Genomic DNA, 25942 nt, shown 5'->3' on the forward strand with positions numbered 1-25942 from the left:
TTGACATGGTCTGTCCTATGAAACATTCCTACCCAATATCGTCAAAACTGGCTGAGCTGTTATAGAGTAACAGTTAAAGATTTGTTTGGTCTACTTTAGTTATAATAAGAACCACAATGTTTCTAGATGATCCATACCCCACCCATCAACTTTTGGTAGTGCATATCCTTAAGAACAATCCTTCCAAGTGTGGTTGAAATTATCCCAGGAATTTTTTTTAGACATTGTAAATAGCAATGTGGATGGACAACATGATGGTAGATACACATCATATGCAGGTCCATATGATAAGTTCACTTAATATTATAGTCATGTTATCTAAACACAAGAGTACCACAAATTCCATTATCATAAGCCAATGTCATGAAGTTTTCCATAATAATAACTGCACTGCATTATAGAGTAATAAGTGTATACCTGGATAAAATTTCATGAAAACTTCTTTATGGATAAACAAGTGACAGCCTCAGAAAAAAACAACAGGCCACTGACTTAACAGTATCTCTAACTGTGACAATGACCATGAGGATAGGGTATGACTATATATTCAAGACACTGTCAAGTCAAGATATTTAAAGATCAAATTTCATTATCTTCATTGGTTCAATAGGCAAAAGTCACTGATATCCTGTTCCAAGGGGCCATGGTTATGGTATGCAAATGACTGACTAGTCATGGTATAAAACTGGTTCAAGTTTTGATAATAATATCTAATATGGTTCAAAAATATATTTCCTGTACAGGTATACTAAATTACTTTTTGCCTTGCTGTGACATCCACCTTGGGGAACAAGTTTCAAATGCTGCATACAATATACAACTGGCTAAAATGTCATTGAGATATTTCAGTACTTCAAACTTTGCACTCCAAGCTGATGATACAAGTAACAGAATACAATTTTCCTTGCATCCACCTTGGATGAGGTAGGTCGAGGAGTTGAACCCGGCCAAGTCACATCAAAGACTAATAAAAATGGTACTAACAGCTGCCTTGCTAGGCACTCAGCATTAAGAGGTAGTGCTAGGAGTCAGGATGATGTGACTGAGTGGGAAATCATGCTACATGTATGTGGCATGATGCCCCAGTACCACACGTCACTATAATCTGCCACACTGCAGAATTCGTAGTCACATGACTGAAAAATCCATAAAGCTACATTTAAAAATCCAAATCACACACACACATTTTTCCTTCCTATAACCTTGAGGCTGAGTGTGTGATTACAGTTACACTATCTAGTCAATATATTTAGGCAGTTTGATTAAAGTATCTTCAGTGGTTCGAAAGTTGTACTCTGGACAAGGATACATGTCAATATTTATATTTTACCTTGACATGAACTTGACCTTGAGGAAAGGGGTGGGTCAAGGCAACATGACACACGATCTAGTTATGATATATACTTGGGAACAGTTTCATTGAGATATCTTTAGTGGGTCAAAAGTAATATTCCAGCCAAAGATACAAGTCATAAAATGATATTGTTTGTCACCATGACCTCCTGACTGTGAGGCACAGGTGATGACTTCTGGTGTGCAAAAATTGTAAAAATATTAAGATTCTGTAAAAAAATATATTACAAAAGATAAAGATAATACATGTCAAATCTTTTAAACATATAGTGAAAATTTGTTTTATAAACTGCATTACCTCAAATCATTCAAGTTTTTCCTGGGTGGTACATCAATGTACAGCTTCTTCATGCAGGTGCCATGAAAGAATATTGAAGGGTATAAATCCCTGAAAATATGTACGTCGCTCAAGTAAAAAAATGGGTCACTGTGACCAGTTTTTGGTAAGGCTGATTTTCTCTTCTTGAGATGCATCTATACACCAATTTTTATGTCTACTGGTGAAAGAGGCCCAAAATATTGAGGATGCAACAACAGCTGAAAGTACAAGTCACTCAAACATGCAAAGTAGGTCACTATAACATGCTTATGGCAATGTTTAGAGACTCTTCCTGATGTGCATCCACATATCAATTTTCATAGGGAAAGATATTGAGGGTGCAACAAACAAAAGACTGAAAATAAAATGTCACCCAAGAAAGCAAATTACAAGTGATCAAGTTTTGGTATGGCCAAGTTACTTTCCATAGTGAACAGATGGCTGAAGAAAAAAAAACTACATGTATAAACAAAATGACAAATACGATAAACCATCCCAACTTTGTAAGCAAGGGGATAATCAAGCAAGACCACAGATTGATAGCAACTCCCTACTACTTTATTTTCACTGGCTCAAAGATCATTTAGTAGTTGACAACATCTCTGACCATCTCAGCATCATTAATGTCAGTCTACTTACATGAAACAATCATTAACTATTCATGGCTGTAATAAAATTATTATCAAGCAATGGCAAAAGTTCTTCCACAGGTCAAATATATGACTAAAGTAAATGATGCAAGATTCTTACAAGCGCTGTTTAGTAACAGCAAGTAGGTTCTCCATTAGAATGGTTAATTGACATTTACCAAGACGCACAAGTGTGCCCGAGATTGCTCATCTAAATGACATTTGCCCATATACTAAGGCAGATGACCAAGAAATGGGGGCCAGTAGGATGCTTTATGTAGACATTTATTCCAATATGCCTGATTGCATTTGTTATGAAAACAACTGTTCAGGGTTGTTCTCATTTTCTTTAGTATCTGATGGCACATTAACATCATTTGTCATAATGTGAAAGTTCTTTCTGCCAAGATACTTTCAGTTTGTCATAATGTGAAAGTTCTTTCTGCCAAGATACTTTCAGTTTGTCATAATGTGAAAGTTCTTTCTGCCAAGATACTTTCAGTTTGTCATAATGTGAAAGTTCTTTCTGCCAAGATACTTTCAGTTAACATCATTCCAATTCAAATGAGCAGCCTTGGAAGATAAGTTATGTTTTTCTAACTGTAGCAATATCAGTCATATCAGATGGCAAATTGATATCTTTTGAATAAATCTGAAAGGACTTAAACCTTGGCTGCTTTATATAAAAAAACAAGGTTCACTTTCAACTATCGGCTATCTCAACAATCTTTTTCCAAATTTATCTACTTTATGCGTATTGAATAGAACAATTTTGTGGTTGACATGGGTACTAGTCTTTGCTGTGTTTTTAATGCAAAATTATGATATTAAATATGGTTGACATTATTAGCAAATGACATGCATCCATGTTCTATATGACTAACATTATTAGCAAATGATATGCATCCATGTTCTATATTGTTGACATTATTAGCAAATGATATGCATCCATGTTCTATATGGTTGACATTAATAGCAAATGATATGCATCCATGTTCTATATGATTGACATTATTAGCAAATGATATGCATCCATGTTCTATATTGTTGACATTATTAGCAAATGATATGCATCCATGTTCTATATGATTGACATTGTTAGCAAATGATATGCATCCATGTTCTATATTGTTGACATTATTAGCAAATGACATGCATCCATGTTCTATATGACTGACATTATTAGCAAATGATATGCATCCATGTTCTATATGATTGACATTATTAGCAAATGATATGCATCCATGTTCTATATGATTGACATTATTAGCAAATGATATGCATCCATGTTCTATATGACTGACATTATTAGCAAATGATATGCATCCATGTTCTATATGGTTGACATTATTAGCAAATGATATGCATCCATGTTCTATATGGTTGACATTATTAGCAAATGATATGCATCCATGTTCTATATGGTTGACATTATTAGCAAATGATATGCATCCATGTTCTATATGGTTGACATTATTAGCAAATGATATGCATCCATATTCTATATGGTTGACATTATTAGCAAATGATATGCATCCATGTTCTATATGGTTGACATTATTAGCAAATGATATGCATCCATGTTCTATATGGTTGACATTATTAGCAAATGATATGCATCCATGTTCTATATGGTTGACATTATTAGCAAATGATATGCATCCATGTTCTATATGATTGACATTATTAGCAAATGATATGCATCCATGTTCTATATGACTGACATTATTAGCAAATGATATGCATCCATGTTCTATATGACTGACATTATTAGCAAATGATATGCATCCATGTTCTATATGACTGACATTATTAGCAAATGATATGCATCCATGTTCTATATGACTGACATTATTAGCAAATGATATGCATCCATGTTCTATATGACTGACATTATTAGCAAATGATATGCATCCATGTTCTATATGACTGACATTATTAGCAAATGATATGCATCCATGTTCTATATGACTGACATTATTAGCAAATGATATGCATCCATGTTCTATATGACTGACATTATTAGCAAATGATATGCATCCATGTTCTATATGACTGACATTATTAGCAAATGATATGCATCCATGTTCTATATGATTGACATTATTAGCAAATGACATGCATCCATGTTCTATATGACTGACATTATTAGCAAATGATATGCATCCATGTTCTATATGACTGACATTATTAGCAAATGATATGCATCCATGTTCTATATGACTGACATTATTAGCAAATGATATGCATCCATGTTCTATATGACTGACATTATTAGCAAATGATATGCATCCATGTTCTATATGACTGACATTATTAGCAAATGATATGCATCCATGTTCTATATGACTGACATTATTAGCAAATGACATGCATCCATGTTCTATATGACTGACATTATTAGCAAATGATATGCATCCATGTTCTATATTGTTGACATTATTAGCAAATGATATGCATCCATGTTCTATGACTGACATTATTAGCAAATGATATGCATCCATGTTCTATATGACTGACATTATTAGCAAATGATATGCATCCATGTTCTATATGACTGACATTATTAGCAAATGATATGCATCCATGTTCTATATGACTGACATTATTAGCAAATGATATGCATCCATGTTCTATATGACTGACATTATTAGCAAATGATATGCATCCATGTTCTATATGACTGACATTATTAGCAAATGATATGCATCCATGTTCTATGACTGACATTATTAGCAAATGATATGCATCCATGTTCTATGACTGACATTATTAGCAAATGATATGCATCCATGTTCTATATGACTGACATTATTAGCAAATGATATGCATCCATGTTCTATATGACTGACATTATTAGCAAATGATATGCATCCATGTTCTATATGGTTGACATTATTAGCAAATGATATGCATCCATGTTCTATATGACTGACATTATTAGCAAATGACATGCATCCATGTTCTATATGACTGACATTATTAGCAAATGATATGCATCCATGTTCTATATTGTTGACATTATTAGCAAATGATATGCATCCATGTTCTATGACTGACATTATTAGCAAATGATATGCATCCATGTTCTATATGACTGACATTATTAGCAAATGATATGCATCCATGTTCTATATGACTGACATTATTAGCAAATGATATGCATCCATGTTCTATATGACTGACATTATTAGCAAATGATATGCATCCATGTTCTATATGACTGACATTATTAGCAAATGATATGCATCCATGTTCTATATGACTGACATTATTAGCAAATGATATGCATCCATGTTCTATGACTGACATTATTAGCAAATGATATGCATCCATGTTCTATGACTGACATTATTAGCAAATGATATGCATCCATGTTCTATATGACTGACATTATTAGCAAATGATATGCATCCATGTTCTATATGACTGACATTATTAGCAAATGATATGCATCCATGTTCTATATGGTTGACATTATTAGCAAATGATATGCATCCATGTTCTATATGACTGACATTATTAGCAAATGATATGCATCCATGTTCTATATGACTGACATTATTAGCAAATGATATGCATCCATGTTCTATATGACTGACATTATTAGCAAATGATATGCATCCATGTGCTATATGACTGACATTATTAGCAAATGATATGCATCCATGTTCTATATGACTGACATTATTAGCAAATGACATGCATCCATGTTCTATATGACTGACATTATTAGCAAATGACATGCATCCATGTTCTATATTGTTGACATTATTAGCAAATGATATGCATCCATGTTCTATATGGTTGACATTAATAGCAAATGATATGCATCCATGTTCTATATGGTTGACATTATTAGCAAATGATATGCATCCATGTTCTATATTGTTGACATTATTAGCAAATGATATGCATCCATGTTCTATATGGTTGACATTATTAGCAAATGACATGCATCCATGTTCTATATGACTGACATTATTAGCAAATGATATGCATCCATGTTCTATATGACTGACATTATTAGCAAATGATATGCATCCATGTTCTATATGACTGACATTATTAGCAAATGATATGCATCCATGTTCTATATGACTGACATTATTAGCAAATGATATGCATCCATGTTCTATATGACTGACATTAATAGCAAATGACATGCATCCATGTTCTATATGATTGACATTATTAGCAAATGACATGCATCCATGTTCTATATGACTGACATTATTAGCAAATGACATGCATCCATGTTCTACATGGTTGACATTATTAGCAAATGACATGCATCCATGTTCTATATGACTGACATTATTAGCAAATGATATGCATCCATGTTCTATATGGTTGACATTATTAGCAAATGACATGCATCCATGTTCTATATGATTGACATTATTAGCAAATGATATGCATCCATGTTCTATATGACTGACATTATTAGCAAATGATATGCATCCATGTTCTATATGGTTGACATTGTTAGCAAATGATATGCATCCATGTTCTATATGACTGACATTGTTAGCAAATGACATGCATCCATGTTCTATATGACTGACATTATTAGCAAATGACATGCATCCATGTTCTATATGGTTGACATTATTAGCAAATGACATGCATCCATGTTCTATATGACTGACATTGTTAGCAAATGACATGCATCCATGTTCTATATGACTGACATTATTAGCAAATGACATGCATCCATGTTCTATATGACTGACATTATTAGCAAATGACATGCATCCATGTTCTATATGACTGACATTATTAGCAAATGACATGCATCCATGTTCTATATGACTGACATTATTAGCAAATGACATGCATCCATGTTCTATATGACTGACATTAATAGCAAATGACATGCATCCATGTTCTATATGACTGACATTATTAGCAAATGACATGCATCCATGTTCTATATGACTGACATTATTAGCAAATGACATGCATCCATGTTCTATATGACTGACATTAATAGCAAATGACATGCATCCATGTTCTATATGACTGACATTATTAGCAAATGACATGCATCCATGTTCTATATGACTGACATTATTAGCAAATGACATGCATCCATGTTCTATATGACTGACATTATTAGCAAATGACATGCATCCATGTTCTATATGACTGACATTATTAGCAAATGACATGCATCCATGTTCTATATGACTGACATTAATAGCAAATGACATGCATCCATGTTCTATATGACTGACATTATTAGCAAATGACATGCATCCATGTTCTATATGACTGACATTATTAGCAAATGACATGCATCCATGTTCTATATGACTGACATTATTAGCAAATGACATGCATCCATGTTCTATATGACTGACATTATTAGCAAATGACATGCATCCATGTTCTATATGACTGACATTATTAGCAAATGACATGCATCCATGTTCTATATGACTGACATTATTAGCAAATGACATGCATCCATGTTCTATATGACTGACATTATTAGCAAATGACATGCATCCATGTTCTATATGACTGACATTAATAGCAAATGACATGCATCCATGTTCTATATGACTGACATTATTAGCAAATGATATGCATCCATGTTCTATATGACTGACATTATTAGCAAATGACATGCATCCATGTTCTATATGACTGACATTATTAGCAAATGACATGCATCCATGTTCTATATGGTTCACATGCTCTGTTTGTGTGAAGCAGTGTACACAGTCATGTAAGAAAAATACCACCCATGTTGGTGTATCTTAAATGACCTTGATGCTGCAGAGCTTGGAAATAGGGTACAGCCTGATCACGTCTACAGACGGGATAGGGGCTGAATCGGTTAATAGCTAAAGATAGGAGTTCATTTTCTTGGCAATGAAACCTCATTACTGTAAGAAAGGGCTCAAGTCATATAGCATTAATTCTATTTTAATGTGTTATTATTAATAAACCTTATATTTATCTGTATTAACAACCAAACCATTCTCCTTACACCACATTAAATGCCTGTTTAATGACATTTCAAAGAAAATAATTTATAGTTCACTTCCACAGCTGTGTTTGGGGCTCTGGGCAGCCATGTGGTCCAAAGTGCTCAACTTTGCTAATCACTGAAATCTCACCTCTCCGGGTGTTTCAGGTTCAGCTCATGTGGGTATGTGAGAAAGCTTGCAAGCAGCTTCCTTGGATTGGTGGGTTTTCCTGGGTTCTTCTTAATCCACCCAATAATACTGGCCTCCATGTATAGCCTATTTTGTGCTGAACACCATCAGCTGTGTTCATCAGACATAGCAGTATGATCAGCATACATGGCAATGTATTTACAATCTGTAGGAGAAGGTCATTTACAGTTCTGAGTTAAGTAATGTCTGACCTAGAATATTTTAGATACAATTTTGGACAGTATAATCTCCATTGATGCTGAAAAAATCAAAATATGTACTATTTTTGTTGTTTTTCAAAGTGCTTGAGTTTTTAAATGATCCATTATTTCATACAAAACTAATTTTAGATTAGGCCTTTCCATTTGTCTACTTTTGATTATCAGGGCTTGAATTCAGTGTCTAGCATGTTTGTAACCTTGGAATGCCTTACCATGTTTTATACTGTATTGAATTCAGTGTCTAGCATGTTTGTAACCTTGGAATGCCTGACCATGTTTTATACTGGATATAAAATATGTGGTTTATTCTCATATATGAATCTAATTTATTATCAGCTTGATTCCTTGACTGATGGCCTTTGGAAAGCAGGAAATACAACTTTGACAAATTTATGTTTCAAATCTGCTTAGAGCTATTTTCTGGACTTTGATAGTATCAACATTATAAGCTACAAATAGGTTGACTTCTTAATGTTTAGGTGAAAAATGATACTGTATGGAAGTAATCTGCAGAACACCCTATAAACCAAATTGCTTAAAATAACAACGACAACAGAGTCTGAGCACATACAATCATTACTGTAAAAATCTAAAGAACATAAGATAGAAGATAAAGTTTATTAAGGAGATTTTCGCCTCTTTTGTAAGTAACAACAACAAAGTGTTTGAATATTTTAGTCCAAATGAAAATGTTTTCTTATGGTTAAGTTTATGAAATAATGTTGCTGCTGATACAATTTTGACTGAAAAGATTTTAAGAGTTAAAATACATTTTTTCTTGTTATATTTGGAGTCCAACATGTGTAAACTAATGCCTTTGTGATAATAGTTACCAAGATCCTATTATCGTCAAGTGTTAATTTAGGATCAGTACTAAATGGAGCTATACTTGCAGAAGAACATTATGTGTTTTAGGTATAATCCTTCCCAGAATGCAACAAGAATTTGATTTCAATTTACCTTCACATCTTATATAATTATGTAAGTGTTAATCAAAATCCTTTAATACTGAAGATAAAAAGTGCCTTTAAAAAAACTATTTAATTCAATTACTTAATCAGGTAGCATATACTTTCTATCCATCATGATAGTTTTCAAGGTGACTGCTGTGGCAACCATATTTGCTGTTGCATCTACACCATTTTCACTGAGGACAAACTAGAACATCATACAGTTCTTATGGTGAAATCCCTGTTTTTGTATGATTTGGTATTCATGAGGATTTGTGACAAGATTTTCAAGATAACTGCCATGGTGACCATACTGTATGTCAGAATGGCAAGGCCAGATAGACGTCATGAAATGTCTTTTAGTGAAAACCCTATTCTGATATGACCATTTATTCTGAAGGAATCAGATTGGCACATTTTTCATTTAGGATCAACTATACATCATCAGAAGTCTTCTGGTGAACTGAAAACTCTGTACAGATATGACTTTGCATTCATGAGGACTGATAATGATTTCAAGATCATTGTTGTTGTGGCCATAATGGATGCAAGGCCAGCACTGTTTTCATATAGGACCAACCTGACATTATTAGAAGCTGTAATGATAAAAGATTTTCATGACGGCCACTGACTGGCTGCCGTATTTCATGTCCATGCAACACCTATTTAGGACCAGCTTGACAGTAAGGTCAACGTGTGTGTCATGGTAATCCTTGATCTAGTTGGTAGGAGTGATGATAACAAGCTTGTACTAACAGACACATAGATGGATAGACAATAGGAACAGATAGATGGGGAACCATGGAGGGTGGGTGGGATGAGGATGAGATTTCATAGTTGTATTTGGAGTCATACTGGTTTAGCGTTCTTTACTTTCATCACACTTTATGGACATAATTACACATGATTGTATACTTAGAAAGTTTGTTCCTCGAAACAAAAAACCAGGAATGAGTTTACTACCCCAATGTACCAGCATGAAATGCGCCAATTGTTACCTTTTCATCACTGCCACAATTACAGCTCAAAACAAAGTCCTTTATCCTAGGAATAGTAACTTTAATAGTTCATAATCTGTCCGAGTTGTATACAATTATTTTTACACCACTTTATCTGATAGTTATGAACAGATGTGATTCATTAAAGAACATGGTACATTATTTGTCTCTCTCAATAGATAGATCTCTTCTCTAATCAGTTCAGCTGTTTCACTCTTTAAATTCTCTACAGGAATTTAGGAATTTATTTTCAACAAGTTGACTGTTGAATAAAAATTCGCATTCACATCATTTTGAAGACAAACAATTTGCAAAAACTACTTGCATGTGTATACCACATTGTCATACATGTAGATAGATGTCAAGTGGATAGATACCAAGTATACTGTGACAACAGGGCCAAAAAACAACATTGTCCAATTGACTTCCATGAAATTTGTCTGGAATCTGAAATTAGATGACAGAGCACATACCATAACCAGGCTAGCCTCAGGGACAGATGAGCCTAAAACTGTCCATGGTGACTAGACCTCTCTGGCTTAAAATTTAAACAACTTAAAATCAAATTTTTTAAACGAAAGATTTAAATATCTTGATTTACTATTACCAATATATTGCCTGGAGGTTAAGCTTTTAGCACCATTATGGAATCATTGTCATTTACAGCACAATCTCAAGTAAGACAGTGCAAACTTAATAAAATTACTTGCCATCCAACTAGAGCTAATAAACAGATTGTATTGTCATTCACATAAGACAGGTTTTGCATATTTCAACCAATAAAACCCTGTAGAAGCAAACCCATCCATGCCTCAGGTTACTATTGTTTAATTACGATTAGAAACAATATTAACGGAATGTATACAGTAGCTCTTAATATCAAATCACTTGCAATGTTTAACAAAAATCATCAATGCATTCTCATCCATCACATACTGTATATGAAAACTTATTAGTAAAATCCAACAACACTTACCCCAATCTCCAACAACACGTACCCCAATCTGCAACAACACTGACCCCAATCTCCAGCAACACTGACCCCAATCTCCAGCAACACTGACCCCAATCTCCAACAACACTGACCCCAATCTCCAACAACACTGACCCCAATCTCCAACAACACTTACCCCAATCTGTTGTCACTTAATGGAAAGGTATATCATTGTTTTTTGTTCCACTAATTACTCCTAACAAACCTACATCTGCCAGAGCACTTAAGTGTTGGCAGATCTGGGTCAGTGCAATTAGCAGTTGGACTTATTTGTGAGTATAATGGTATAAATCTCATATAAATGTATTTTATCAAAGGCAAGTGTATCACACTGCCTTCATGTATCCTGTACACCTTTATTCAATTGCAGGTATTCTGAAAAACTGCTAAAAAAAGATGGTCTAGGTTGCCCTGGAAATTTTACAATGTTAAGGACATTTCATTTCTTTACTTTTGCATATCTCCCCAATTTTGCATTTGCTTTCATAAATAAGCTGCCTAAATTCTTGGAAATCAAATGTGCAATCTCAATCAAAATACTTCCTTAACAACAGTATCATTGTTCATTAAAAATATAGGCAAGATAGGCTTGGTTTTAAAGAAAACTAAGCTGTAGAAGTAGGATCCAGGCAAAGTCAAAATTTCTGGAAACTGCATCAATATATGTGTACACTGCTAAAGACCACCCAAGACATGCATGTTTCATGTGTATTACAACGAACTCTCCTACAGTGGTGTCATACAACAATAACAATACCTATCAGCTGTACTAAACTGAATGGTTGAAAGCAAAAACTATTGAATTTACAATCATTCCATCCTTATTATAAGGCACTGCATCCATCTTGTGCAAAAATTAGTAGCAACACAAACCTAAATGCCAGGCAAGATGGCAACAACAGACCGGGAATTTTACAGACATTCAAGCAACATTCATCCGGACGAGCAACCAAGCAGAATTGTCCAACAAAATGCCATCACTTTGAAGATAAATCACAGAAGTACCTTACTGCACTTTACACAAAGAATATATGTCAAAATACCTTTTCACTATACTATATGGTCATCTAAAACTTTTACCAAGGTGAACCTCATGTTTTGGTTAGTCCAGTTAGTCTCAAGGTCAAAAGCAAGTTAGATATTATTTTTTTTCCTTTATTGTTATTGTCTTGTCAAAATCAAGTTTTTCTACCTTCGTTGAGATCAACACATTAAAGTGGGATATCATGAAAGAAAGTAATGGTCAATGACTAATGTTGAACCGAACCCAGATCTAGGACAGAGGATTCCATAGTTCAGCTCTTTTTCTGGTAAACTAAATATCTGAACATATCAGGATTTTTCCAGGCAAGATTTGGCAACCACTTGGAAAATTCTAGCAACAACCTGGAATTGCTTTGTAAGTCATGTGGCATGATTGCTGTATGTTGGTGGGTCTGTCTCCTTGTGTGAAACAGTTTTAAAAAGATGAAGTTTTCAAGATGGCATTGGGAGAGTCCTAATGAGGCATGAGCCCTTTGGAACCTTTAGAGCCGAAGGCAACTAAAGTTCCCCAGATCAAGATTTGTACTGATATATTTCCATTCATGAATATCACTGTCTGAATGACATTTTTAAACCCCAATGCTGACATTACAAGCAAAAAGATGTGTATGCCAAATCATCTGAATACTATTGAATCTGGAAATATACTGGTCCTAAATTCGGTTCCTATGTTACATTTTCACATACACAAACAGCAGCAGCAATTAATATTTGTTTCACCACATTATCAACCATGTAATTTCTCCCTTGAAGGTAAATATCCTGTCATTATCCACATTTGTATGAATTAATCCAAGGTTGATGAATGATATCATGGGTCAAACTTATTCAGTCAAAAGCTTTGAAAACTATATTTTGCTGGCACACGACAGGTTTTAATATATAAATGTATCATGTATCATGGGTGTCTGCATGATTTTGATGGCACAATATTGTCTCTCATGACAGGTTTTACTATATACATGTATCATGGGTGTCTGCATGATTTTGCTGGCACAATATTGTCTCTCATGACAGGTTTTACTATATACATGTATCATGGGTGTCTGCATGATTTTGCTGGCACAATATTGTCTCTCTTGACAGGTTTTAATATATACATGTATCATGGGTGTCTGCATGCTCAGTTCAGCAAAAACTAAAAACATTTACTTGCCCAATCCAGAAAAACTATTTTAATTTTTTTTTCTCCCCAGAATAAACTCAATTCAAACAGTGTGAAAGGTTGTTTATTAGAACTTGCTTTCTGGCCCTGTTAACAATAAATGTAAGCAATTACAAACTGATACCAATCTGCACTACCTTTGTTAAGTGATCTTAAGTGCCAGTGTGAATTTGATAAAATCAAAAAGGAAAAGGTAGCAAGTATGGACTTTCAACGAACAAAGTTGGCAATATTCTTGAAAAAACATTCTTTTTATTAATGAAAAACATTGGTCAGCCCTGAATCAGCACCGCCCCATTGGGAAAACCTCTGAAAATCTTTCCTTGCCCTTTCAAGTAGGGCAAGTGAATTTTCAAATACACAAACAGCAGCAGCAATTAATTTTTGTTATGTTGCTTTTAGGAGCAATTATTCAGTTTGGCAGAATTAGGACTAATTGGGTTTTGGAATAAAATCTGTTTACTTCTTGACATTGGAGTTAACCTGTAGTAAAGGCCCTTGTCCTTTACAGTGTAATTTGTAATGTCGACTGATAAAATGATATGCAAATACAAGATCAAAATCATTCCTTTACCAAAGTAAAACCAATTTCCAGAAGAAGTGATTTTTAACTTGCTGATTTCAGAGTTGTTTTTCTCCCCATCCCATTTAAAAACGCTGTGTATGAAGGACCATTCACTATAAAGCTATGGAACAAATTAAGGCAATCATAAACAAATGTCCTTCACTTTTAACCTTTTGACCCTGTAAAAAGATGGTTTCCTACTAGCCCTACAAGTGAGCAAACATGAAGTTTGGTAACAGTATTGTGAACAACATAATAATAAACTGACCGACTAATGCAGAATTGCCAGAATATGGACTTAGAACAGGCACAACAGTCCTTTATATCATAAGAGGTGACAAATGGACACAGAAGCCGCAGAGATAATGGTTAGCATGTCTGACTTGTGACCATAGGTGTGTGTGTTAAATCCTAAGATCAGATCAGCCTGGGTAGGCAGGCCACCATGGTGTCTTTGGACAACGTACTTGACTCCAATTGCCTATACACTAAATGGCCTACCTATGTGGCTGTGGCATAGAAAAACAAACCAAACAATCTTGCTACTGTAACACCAGTACTTCTAAGTACACTGAAGACCACTATACCTGCACAAAAATACATTATTTCCAGGCATAAGTTAAGTGCATTTAAGCGTACACTAATACACACATGAACAATATCCATATCCTGTCATCAGCAGGTGTTAAACTTTAATATTTTTTTTATTCGGCAACTGCACCATAAATTTATGTCAGCTATTTACCTGACAGATTTTATGATCCTACCTGGAGAGGAAATATTTCAAGTTTCAGTGGTGTATTTTAATTGCTGACCTATTGTTATGCATGGTGTTATTTGTCTTCCACGAAGTTGTAACATGTATTGGATTAAAACAAAGTTACACAGGAAAGATCTAAAATATCTGCAAAATAAATCTGCCATGTGTTTCATTGATCTTTTAATAAAAATCCATGGGGATAAATACAAACTAATGAATGGAGACATTAATGTTGGTGATAGAACTAATGCACACTATACACTAATCTACTGAAGTATGTGTTGAGATTCATTGTGCATTGCACAATTATAAACATTTAACTCATTAACCCCTTGAGATTTCTGTCATTTTCGCCTGAAACACATTTTGGGGGCTGCTTCTAAATGCATCCAAATAAAATCTGTGTTCAAATGATTTTCGTAAGGCCTGAAGCCTAGTTTTGTTAGAAGCGTCATTTTTTCACTGGACATATCCCTTGCGCTTGTGCCCACTTTTTACATGAAATCCCCAACTTATCCAACTTTTTGCAAAGATTTGCCTCTCTGTGTAGTTCAGACTGGTCTGCCTTAGAACTGAGGCAAAAAAGTCTAAAATCCAGACACAAAATCTGATTCTGATGACGGGCGAAATTTAGTGGAAACAAAATCGGGTCTCAACAAATATGCTTTTCCCTCTGTATTTTGTAATGCGAGTAGAAAGTCCAGATTATCTGGTATCCTTGTAGGTCTATGTCTGTCTACTCTTCTGCAATACCACCCATTTTGGTGTATTTGAAATTACCTTGGCACTGTAACCAAGCTTGGAAGTACTACTGCATGATGCACAAACGTGACACCTAGGGGTTGAAGTTAATTTAATGTTTCTTGTATATTCAGCACTTTATAATAATATACAAATGATGGTAATATGAATTAGCAACTAATTGTTGCATTATTACACATTTATCATATAAAGGTAAATTCTGTCAATGTAAGTATATCTTGCACGTGTACAAATTTCTATGATCTCTCGATATTACAATTAACTACACAAGCAAAAGTTCAAGGTCAGCTTTTATTTTGCCATCTCCTTAAAGCGCCCAATTTTCAGCAAATTTCCATCTCCTTAAAGCATCCAATTTTCAGCAAATTTCCATCTGTAGATATTACATAACTCTTAGAGTTTTGGACATGAAACATTTTCTTCAACTTTTTTGATATTTCTCAAAAGATTTTATTAGAACATATATTTACAATATCTCTACCTTGTTGAAAATTGTGATGGGAGACAGTTTCCAATAGATTCGAACCCTGATTTTTTTTCTTCTTAAAAATGTATTTATCTGGCCATATACTTCTTTTTTCATTATATCATCAACATTTTGTTCAGTAATTCAGGAAGAAAAAAAATCTGTCTGCCTGAAACTGAACATTTGGTAATATGTATCATTGCATCTGTAAACTAAGCCTAACAGCATAGACTGAACTGTTTTACTCCAATGATCTATTAATTTTGTTGTTGTGTTGTTGTGGGGTTTAACGCCATTTTTCAGCACGCGATAGGCTATACATGGCGGCCAGTATTAATGGTAGAGGAAGAACCCGGGAAAACGCCGGAAAGAACCACCGACCCACGAGAAGCTACTGGCAAGCTTTCTCACATACCCACATTGGCTGAATCCTAGACTCGAACCGCCGCAGACAGAGGTGAGATGGCAGTGATCCATAACGAAGAGCGCTTTAGACCACTCGGCCACTCGGGGCCCCCTATTAATTCTGAGCTAAGATGACTTCAAATTGGCATGCTCTTCGTATTTGGCAAGATATGTGGAATGAACACACAAACTTAGAACATGAAACCCATAACTGACCAGTGACATTCCTCACACAGAACAATGATCAGACAGCTGATGTGATATTCTGCTGATCATGTACTGGACATGCATATTTAACTGTTTATACCTCCTGAATGGTGAACCTTGACCAGAGTCCAATAACTTCAGAACACATTCTTTAAGAGTGTGTCAATTTCCATCCTGTGAGACTCAAGTATTTTGACATTAACTGCATTAAGAAAGTATGATGTACCATCCATGAAAACGTTTGACTTTTTGAGGGATTACAGTTTATATTTAAAAAATGACCATATGTTAAATTAAATTTGTTACCGTTTTATTTTATATACCTTTATTAAAATTTGACATCATTATGTTTTATATTTTATCTTGCTTTTCTTCATGCTTACATTTATTTCAAAGGGTTTCTCTACCTATATTTGTATGCAATTCATCCCATATTGTTTTAACTTTGCCTTTAGTTGGCACCATATAGCCACTGTTGTGCTGACATGCCATAACATTCTATTACTGTACAAACTTACATAATGTTTTTTTAAATATGACCCAGATTTTAGTCTATTACTGTACATACAAACTTACATAATGTTTTTTTTAATATGACCCAGATTTTAGTCTATTAACGTACATACAAACTTACATAATGTGTTTTTAATATGACCCAGATTTTAGTCTATTACTGTACAACAAACTTACATAATTTGGGTTTTTTAATATGACCCAGATTTTAGTCCAGTAATTGGCTTTATTTTGTAAAGAAATTTTTACCCAAGGACAAGAAATTACATGAGCAACATATTTTTCCTTTCATTGAAGTACCATTTGCACCATCCAAGCACAGATGGAGTTTTGTTTAGCATTCAACAACACAGAAACACAAGTTGATTCAATGATGCAGAGGCAATTGGAGTAAATTCCTTTAACTAAAAATGCCGACCAGGGCTGATTCAACAGCGGGATTTAATTTAAACATGTACCCTTTTGGTCAGGAGTCTTTCACACTAACCACTAAGCAACCATGGATCTGGCCTCTTGACACCTGTGGGAGTGCAATCATACCAATTTAGTCTTGCAAGACTGATTGCCATTTGACACAAATGTTTCAACCTTATATCTGTATCACTCATTCTGGTGATAAATATTTCAGTGTTTTCCCTCATGTTTGCACATCTATATTGTAATAAATCCCAATCTTATTAGTGGTTAAGTCACTCTGCATAGCAGGAAATATTTAGAAGGTATAAATGAAGCCTATTCCATAAATACAAACCACATGTCTTGCCCCAAGTTCAAGGAAAGAACTCTTTGATATGGCACATGATTATGTCTTAGTCTGATGACCTCAATGTATCCCTAGACCATATCAAATTTGTTCTTTCTGCTGACTCAGAACAAAATATGCATGTAATTTTGTCTATCTACATCCATGAGCCCACAGGGTTATAGATAAAGTAAGTTATAGGTTTGTTTTACTTACCAGTCCATACCGCTGTATTTTCACTATTTGATCAGAATATCTTATCATTCCAAATGGAGAACAAACCAACAATTAGTATATATATTCAACCAGAGTTCACGTAAATGGTACAAGATAAATGACAACCTATAAAAAATACAGACAAGGTAATATAATTACAAAAGTAAAATGCACAAATCAATGCACTGTCTGGTCCATGAATTTACTGGAATGAGACAGCTGGGTGGTAGCAACTAGTCTGAAGCAAAAGTAGACTGTCACTGATTTTTTCAATCCAGAAGACCCAGGGAACATTGCTATTTGCAACCAACCACCAGCTTGAATATCAATTGATACCACATTAATCCAATGAGAGAACAACAGGTTTGTAACTAATTCTGCCCAGAAAGGCTGATGATAAAAAAATGATGCTCAAAAAAAATAATCATTTGCTGTATTCTAACACATATGCCAATAACAAAATGCTAAATTTGCATTAGTAGATGGTAAAATATGAGACAGTGAAATCTTATTTTATCCATTTCCTGACAAATACTTTAAAATGTGTTTTGACTGAAACATTCAAAAGGTTCATACTTCATAAATGGCAGTTCTATTAGTTATAAATATCCATTTCAGTGGCACAAAACTCAATCAGTGGTAATAAACCACAATGGATGCCAACAAATCTTGTGTAAAGACCAAATTTTAAAGAGTTTAAAATATTTAAAAGATCTCAAAAAAGATTGTTAGCAGATAGATCATCTTTATCTGTAAGCTTTCCAGTTACTGTATTTATCCTATGATAATGCTGCAACCTACCTTGTAAATTATTTTAAAGGGTTTATCACAGAGAGTTTTTTTAAACTAAAAATTGAGAGACCCAATCACTTTAAAAGTATGGGATGAGTGGCAGGTTTGATACCCATCCAGGACAGCTACCGTATTGTGTTCTTGGTAAAGGCAAAATGTGACTTGCATGAATTTTTCACATTTTAGGTTTTTATATTTTTGGTCCTGTCATCTACCGTATTTTCCGGCGTATAAGTCGATGCGGAGTATAAGTCGAATTGACCAATTTTGTAAATTTTCCATCCTTCATCCATATATAAGTCGATTCGGAGTATAAGACGAGACCAGGTCAATAACTTGGCTTTGTATTTTATACTACCGGTAGTAACTTCCGGTTGCATGAATATTGATGGTATCGTTGTATGATATTCCATATTACCGGCAATCGTGAAATTGCATTACCGATGCTAACATGCTTGTGATTTTACTTCTGAACTGCTATATTTTGTTATCAATTGACACAGCTGAATAAACAATCCATGCTTGTCTTATTATAATTGAAAGCACATCCATGTTGTAGTTCATTTTATTACCTGTAGTTACGAACGTAACTTATATAAACTTGTCATTTTCTATCGTAAGTTTGAAAGTCATGGACTCCATTAAATCGATTTATATATATATATATATATATATATATATATATATATATATATATATATATATATATATATATATATATATATACATATATATATACTATTTTTTAAGTGTTTGTTCTGTTTGGACTTGGATATAATTAACATTTTATTACTAATCTATTCAATGCTATACCCCACTATTATCTTTATCAGCGAGTTCGAATACAAAGTAATGGGTATGATCTCTTGTCCTTATAACAAATTTTGTATGGACAATGACTTCAATAAAATGTTGACAGATTTTCATTTCCCTAAAAAAAAGCCTCATTTCCCTACTGGCAGCCTTGCTGATTTGACCTATTCTGTCGATTCTTGCCCTCAATTTGGTTTCAATTATAGCCAAAGCGCTAAGCATGTTTAATTACATGTAAATAACACTGCATAGCCATGTGGTTGTTGTGACAATGTACATCGTAATTAAAACAAGAATGAATTGTTGATTTAGAGGTGTTTATTGATAATGGAATATAGTAGGCTTGTAATACATGAGGATTATCACAATCGTCAGGTAACTCAAAATACCGTCTTTTTTCTCTTTGCAAAAGCTACAAATAAAAACCGCCCTGAATAAAAGAACGATCTTGTACACGGACAATTTTTTTCATCTCTCACTCTCTCTCTCTCATGCGCACACACACAAGCACGCGCGCGCTCACAATATATCTGATTTTAGTTTAGTTTAAACCATATTTGTTTTAATTATGATATCCATTGCAACAAGAGCCACGTGGCTGTGCATGCTATGAAAAGATTGATCAAAATATACTGAACTCATTAAAATGTGCCCATACTATAACAATGAAAACAATGCCCATGGCTAAATTCATTATTTACATCTAGAGAAGGGAGTGGGCATCATTTCCTGTTGTACTTAATCCCATTGATATTAAAAACGGGTAGCGTAATTATTGCGGATTAATGATAAAGAACAATGGGGTACCGGCAATATGGTAACTAGTATCGGTAGCTAAAGCCAATATCAAGGTCTAAACAATTGCGGCAACTGGCTTTGATTGTTGCTGGAAACCAAAGACCAATTTATCAACAACCGGAATAATCAAAGAGAGACACCGAATCATCAGCTGGTTAAGAATGAATATAGGTGAAGTGTTGACATTACAATTTGCTTTAAACTGAATTGCGAAACTAAAAATCATGGATCACTGATGATCTATGAGTACTGGTAGTCCATCTATATATCTGATTTTAGTGTAGTTTAAACCTAATTTATTTGAGAAACTTTGTCAAATACAATTAGAAACATATGATTTGGGGGATTCAGTAGAATGCATGATCTACATTATTTTATAAATAATCATAGAACGCTAGAGTTAATATGGATTACATCCCTTTGTAGGATCAATTGGATCAATTAAAAAGCTATGCCGGTAATTGCTCACGTGTGTCCAACATTATACTGGAAAATCAAATATTAATGGACCAGTTATTTCATATCTTTTTTTTTTAGGAACAAACAATATGCTTTGAATTAGTACAGTACACTATAGAGTATAGACTGTAAGTGTGCTATGTGGCCCGGTGAAGTTTTTACCGGTACGGTAAATTGTTTTCTTTTATTTTATGCTTGAGAAATAAGAAAAAACATGCAGAATGCAAAATAAATAATGACAAAACTTACAAATATAAACGCAGTCATATTAGTTTATGACAATTTATTGACATAGTACTTTAACATGAATTTGTACTTCTATGTGACTTGTTTTTGATTATGCCGATTATAGAGCAATGTCAATAGCATACCGGATACTGTAATCCATATATAAGTCGATGCAATTTCAATGACACAATCCATATATAAATCGATTTGGAGTATAAGACGAAGACCGAACTTTCAAGTCAAAAAGTATCGAATTATATGCCGGAAAATACGGTACTGCAACTTGGTCAAAGGTCAAAGTTCATGACTTGCACATTTAGCTTAGTATATTCTCAGGCTTAGAATTGTGTTATAAAAGGATGTGTGAGAGAAATATGTTTAACAATCAAGTGTCATTTTTTTTATAAGTGAAAGGACATGTCGGCTATGACCATAATGCATGGTTCATACAGTCACTGAGAATTCTTTTTAAAGGCATTTTCAGTGAGTTTTCACAGCCATCCTAAAGTTTTCAGGTACTTTTATGCAATTTTTTCTTCTATTTATGTTAATTTGTTTATTACTGCATACATACATAAAAATGATGAAGAAAAACAGAAAAATAATTAGCATGCCACTACAACAAAGGGATGCTACTCCATCGGATAACTACTGCGTCGTGCATAATTTAATCCTGAAAATGTTCTCCAATTTTATTTATTCAGCTTCTTCATTAATGTTTGTGGTAGCCAGCTCACAATTTAAATGCAACACCAATTCAATGCCAAAATATTAAAAAATATTAGTGTTTTAAAAGTAGATGGTTCAGTTGGAAAAGTACTGTATATACTAGCTTATAAGTTGAGTCAAACTGCAAACATCCTAAACTGCTGCAGTGTAATGTGTTTGATGATCAGGGTCTAAGTTATTTGTTCTATTGATTACTTCCTAACAAACAGCACAGACCCAGATCTGACGGCATCTTATGCAACAGCAGATCTGGGTCTGTGCAGTTTGCAGTTGGACTCTTATATGGTAGGCAATAATTTTGCAGGTGGCTCTTGACAATGAGAAGGTTATTTATTTATAATTTTGCAAAATGCATAAGTAGCAAAATTTCAAATTTAAAAAGAGATACATATTTTATTCACTTTTAACATTCTGTATTCCCTCTGTATTTTCAAGGCAGCACCTCTAACTGAAGTATTTTTCAGAAGTTGCATGAACCATGAAATATAAGGAAATGTAAGCAAATGAAAAACTCAATCCTAAACCTAACATGAACTCTTCTATCCATGACCTTGAATACAAGGTCAAAATTTTGAATGCACATGTTGCAGAATAAAATATGATTTAAAAGAGACCCCAAGTATGAAAAGAATTCATTCAAGTGTTCTGGAAACCATACATAAAAAAACAACCTTAACTGATTCCAAGAACGATAGGGTGAGAGAGTGCATTTTAAAAAATCTTGTTTTCTTTCTGTAAAGAGACAATACCAAGTATAATAAGATTAAGTCCCCTTGACTGAAGTAAATTGAATTAAATGAAAGACTTTAACCAAAACCTTAACAAACTGCTGCTTCTGTCAACATCATCAAAAAAGTTTTAGCTCCCTCTTGCTTTTCCCCATGACTGTATTGCTCTATTAGAAGTTAGCAAAACTTGTCAATCTGAAAATAGGTCAAAATGACTCATTTTTATGAGGAAATTCTCCTTTTAAGATGCCTGAATAAATTAATGTTTATAACTCACTATAGGAAACACTTACCTGGAATGTGCATACCTTCTGAAGGGTAAATCTTGCTTACCCTGTCAGTGTCCCCTGACAATGGAACACATTTTTGCTGAGTGTATCAACTACTACCGTGTGAGACATATTATTTCTTTATTTTATCAACTCAAGTATGTGTGTGTGAGTGTGATTTAGATTTGTAATGTAGCTTTAACAATCTGAGTGATATTGCTACGATGTCTGCAGTGTGGCAGATTATAGTGATGTCTAGCACTGGGGCATCATGCTGCAGACATGTTGTATCATGTCCTATCAGTCATATTATCCTGACACCAGGCCGACCAGTCTTATCACAAAGCTCTTAATGCTGAGCGCCAAGTAAGGCAGCTGCTAGTAAAAATTTTGCAAGTCTTTGGTATGACTTGGCTGGAATTCGAACCCACAACCTACCGCATCCACAGCGGATGCTCTAACCACTTAATCCACCAGGACCAGTCTTAACTCGAATAAGGAACTTTATAATGTTGTACAATCTTGGATTTTTTTGTGTGTGTGATTTGTCAGTCCTAACACTAACCTCTTAATGCTGAGCACCAAGCGAGGCAGCTGTTAGTACCATTATTTTTGCAAGTCTTTGGTATGAATCGGCTGGGGATCAAACCCATGACCTAATGCATCCGACTTTTTGTTGTTGAGGGAATGCAGTTTATATGAAAGAACTGAACACTACATCTGGAGGATTTTTTATAACTATTATATTTTATTTCATATACATTTTGCAAAATGTTTACATCTTTACCTTTATCTTTAACCTTGTTGAACTTCATGTTTGTGTTCATCAGGATGGGTTTCTCTTCCTTAAGTTTCTGTGTGATTCTTGTACTTACATTTTTAGAACTTTACTTTATACTTTAATCAACATCATAGAGCCATTATTGTGCTGACATGCTCTTAAAACATTAATATGCACTAATACTTGCAGAACTGTTCTGCAAACAATGGGAACAAGTGTGCATGTGTGTGTGTAACAATTATTCAGTCATATCGCTACAATGTCTGCAGTGTGAACGTTTATAGAGATGTCTAGCACTGGGGCATCATGCCGCAGACATGTAGCATGATGTCCCACCCAGTCACATTATCCTGACACCAGGCTGACCAGTCCTAACACTAACCTCTTAATGCTGAGCACCAAGCGAGGCAGCTGTTAGTACCATTTCTGTAAGTCTTTGGTATGACTAGGCCAGAGATCAAACCTAAGACCTACCACATCAAAGGTAGATGCTCTAACCACTAGGCCACTGGAGCGGTTAATGGGAACAAGAGATGATTCTCTAACACAATTTCAATACTGATTGTAAAAACTATTTTACTCCTTTAAGTGCAAGAGTTTTGCAGTGGAATAATAAATCCTCTGGTGCCAGATTGTTTGAAAAAGACCTAAAAATTTACTCTGCTTTTAAACTGCATGTTTTAATTACTGTACATAATAGACGCCACAAACCCTATATCAAGAACTTTTTCATAAGCATCAATTTGCATATGCAATTTTATTATATTACAAACAACCTTTGCATTCCAATCTGAATTTTTGTTTCTTTGTTAACGGGAAAATTGAAATAGGTCTGAAAACTATCTTTTTCTTTGGTTGCTCAACCTAAATCTCAGGGCTTGAATAGATAACAGTTAATAAACACCCACTCCAGGACAGCTACATTTATACTGGTATCCACTAAAGTCTGTAATAAATTTTCATAAAATTGTGCAGTTCTTCTTGTCATTTATTTTAGTACATGTCTGTCATCTAATATCCATTACGAGATTACATGGACATCAACCAGCTGAGTTCATTATCTATTGGTGTTACTTGCACAGAATATTTAGAAATATGTTCTTACTCCTTTTGTGTGTGCTGAATTATGAGTTTAATATGACATAACAAAGGTATTCAGCTGTTCAGTAAAAACCAACATCATATCCATGCACCAAACCCATTGCCATAATCAAGATCACATCCATACACCAACACTCATGGCATGATGACCAATACCATATCCATGAACCAAAACCCATGACCATAGCTAAGATCACTTCCATGCACCAAAACCCCATGGCCATATCACATATCAAATCCATGTACCAAACCCAAGGCCATAACCAATACCATATCCAGGCATCAAAACCCACTGCCATAACCTATACCATATCCATGCACCAAAACAAACTGCCATAACCAATACCATATCCATGCACCAAAAGCAATGGCCATAACCATTACCATATCCATGCACCAAAACAAATTGCCTTAACCAATACCATATCCAGGCACCAAAACAAATTGCCATAACCAATACCATATCAAGGCACCAAAACCCATGGCCATAACCAATACCATATCCAGGCACCAAAACCCATGGCCATAACCAATGCCATAACCATGCACCAAAATCAATGACCATAACCAATACCATATCCAGGCACCAAAACAAATTGCCATAACCAATACCATATCCAGGCAACAAAACAAATTGCCATAACCAATACCATATCCAGGCACCAAAACAAATTGCCATAACCAATACCATATCCAGGCACCAAAACCCATGGCCATAACCAATACCATAACCATCCACCAAAATCAATGGCCATAACCAATACC

General features: G+C 34.4%; 1 protein-coding gene across 4 annotated transcripts in view; it reads right to left on the reverse strand.

Annotated features, from left to right (window-relative positions):
• Positions 1-25942, reverse strand: part of LOC149787985 (dystroglycan 1-like) — a 215035-nt gene that overhangs the window by 126232 nt on the left and 62861 nt on the right. Inside the window, exon 1 of one of the 4 annotated variants that reach the window (XM_089974261.1) lies at positions 18480-18596. The exons of the other annotated variants lie outside the window; for them this stretch is intronic. The gene's annotated coding sequence lies outside the window, so the exon portion shown is untranslated. Of the gene's footprint in view, positions 1-18479; positions 18597-25942 lie in introns of those variants that run through there. 4 annotated transcript variants of the gene reach the window in all.

The sequence above is a fragment of the Sinohyriopsis cumingii genome, chromosome 11 (genome assembly GCF_028554795.1).
Source record: "Sinohyriopsis cumingii isolate HCF-2022 chromosome 11, ASM2855479v2, whole genome shotgun sequence".
Lineage (NCBI taxonomy): Eukaryota > Metazoa > Mollusca > Bivalvia > Unionida > Unionidae > Sinohyriopsis > Sinohyriopsis cumingii.